Raw genomic sequence first — 2726 nt, forward strand, 5'->3', positions numbered from 1 at the left:
TGATATTAAATTGACTTAATTTACATTTTTGGCTAAACACTTCAGACAGTTCAGATAGTTATTTAAAGCAATTTTGATTTTAGCTCTATTGATGTATGTATTAAAGATGTGTGGGGGAGGGAGTTTAAAGTCACAGATCTGTGCTCAAATAAAACCTGAAGAACAAAGATACTATTTGAGTTTTTTCCTCAATGCTTATTTCTGTCACAAATCAGTGACTAAAATTAAATAAAAAAAACCTGAGTGGTTGATTACAAATTACACTTCTTTTATCAGATCATAAGTACATGAGAAAAAAATTCTTATTTTTAAAAAAGATTTTATTTATTTCTTCATGAGAGACACACAGAGAGAGGCAGAGACACAGGCAGAGGGAGAAGCAGGCTCCCTGCAGGGAGCCCAATGTGGGACTGGATCCCCCAACCCCAGGATCTCGACCTGAGCCAAAAGGCAGACACTGAACCAGTGAGCCACCCAGGTCCCCCACCCCCCATTCTTATTTTAAAGCTGAATTCTCTATTATATCTTCCTACTTGTTATATTCTTTCTTACACAGACTTACTGAATTACTTCCATCATTGTATTTCTATTGTGTCTTTACTTACGGATTTTTCAGTAAGAGCAAACAAGAGAAATAGCTTTATTGCCGTTATTCTCCTTCCTTCTTGGTTTAAATTCTGCTAGATTTCATAAAATCTCTCTTTAGCTTCAGACGTTGAACTGATAGACTTTCTGAGCTGGAAAGGGTCTCTGACCCTCTTAGCATTTCCTCCAATGAGTCTCTGCCTTCCTATTTTCCATCCTGAACTTTGTCTTTATTGGAGTCACTGGGTTACTTATTTACTTTTAGAGCCCTAGTCTCCAAAATCTCATGGCAGAGAGTAAATAACTGAAACAAGGATGCTCGAGTATGAAATTTATAAGGGATTTTAGAGAGGAAAGCAGATGAACCAGGTGTCACCTGCCAGATGTAATCCTTACTTCTTCTCACTCTGAGCTCCGTTTCCGTGAACTGTCTGTCCTTCAGATCACCATTGGTTATCCAGAGAACTTCTGTCCAGAGTCCCAGTAAGCTCGCTGTGACTATAACTGAATGAGTTATTTGGATTCTGGTAATATCACCAGCTTCCATCAGAATTTTACTTTATCCTAAAGTTGTGTTGTCACCTAACAGCTAGTAGCTCTGCCAGTGGCATGACACTTTAATGTCTCCAAAAAGCGCTTGTCTTTTACCTGCTGCTCTTATGTCTAGTTCTTTAAGAATGACATTCTATCTATAGTCTTTTTGGGATTTATTTTTTGAAAACCTGGTAATGATTTATTACGATGGGCTCATTGATCTATTTATGGCAGTAACATCCTTTGGAAAGTGGGTTACACCACAAAAAATAGAATGTGAGCAGCCATTCTGTGAACAAAAACAAAGGAATCTGACTTTCAGGACTCAGTCATCCTGTGTGTCACTTATCTAGCAAACTGATCATGATCCTTTATAGATAGAAACAGGATTACCTAACTTAAAATCTAAAACATGATTTCATAAGAAATATGGTAGAAAAAATCTTTTTTTTCAGTGCTAATCTACCTCTTCCTTAGAAGCTCTTCATTACTTTAGATTTCTTTTCTCATCTTATTTAATGGAAGTTTGAAAATCTTTATTAATTAAGAGGAGGCACCATGATATTGTGGAAAGATTAACCAATCAAAAATCAGAGTCCTGAGTTTTCATCTCAACTGCTAAATAAAATAGCTGTGTGACTTTAAACTGCATTTCTAATCTCTGATCCTCAGTTTTCTCATATGTAAAAGAGATTAAATTCTAAGATATCATCAAGCTCTTTTTTTTTACCGAGATATAATAGGCAATGACATTGTATTAATTTTAGGTGAACAACATAGTGATTTGATATTTGTATATATAGCAAAATGATCACCACAGTAACTCAAGTTAACATGCATCACCACACATAGTTACAAATTTATATTCTTGTGATGATATATGTATATATATTTTTTTTCTTTAAAGAGGGAAAGAGAGAGAAGGAGAGACAGAGGGAGGGGGAAGGCAGTGGGAGAGAGAGAATCTCAAGCAGGTTCCACTCCCAGTGCAGAGCCCAACATGGGGCTTGATCTCACAACCCTGAGATCATGACCTGAGCTGAAATTAAGAGTTGGATGCTTAACTGACTAAGCCACCCAGGTGCCTCTCCTGTGATGAGAATCTTAAGATTTATTCTTTTAGTAACTTTCAAATATGCAATATACATATTAACCAGAGACATGTTAATAGTTAATAGTTATTAACTAGAGGCATGTGCTATACATTACATCCTCAGGGCTTATTTATTTTAGAACTAGAAGTCTATACCTTTTGGCCATCTTCACCCATTTCACTCACTCCCTACCTCCCCACCTCTGGCAACCACTAATCTTTTTCTGCATCTATGAGTTTGTTTGTTTAAAGTTCCACACATATATGTCTAGACTCATTCTTAATGTTCTTAATGGTGGGTATGTATGGATAACTTGGGGTATCTGCTGTATATGAAATTCTCCCTTCTCCTCCCACAGTATATGAAAGCTAATCTAAAATAAGTTCTAGTAGCTGTCAGGACAAAGAAAATAATTTTGATTATTGACAAGAACCTTTTATGTAATTCAACTAATATCTTTGAGGGCATAATTTCTATCTTATCACATTAAAGGAAATAAACAACTACCAGAAA

This window comes from Canis lupus, chromosome 4 (genome assembly GCF_003254725.2).
Source record: "Canis lupus dingo isolate Sandy chromosome 4, ASM325472v2, whole genome shotgun sequence".
NCBI classification, from domain to species: Eukaryota; Metazoa; Chordata; class Mammalia; order Carnivora; family Canidae; genus Canis; species Canis lupus.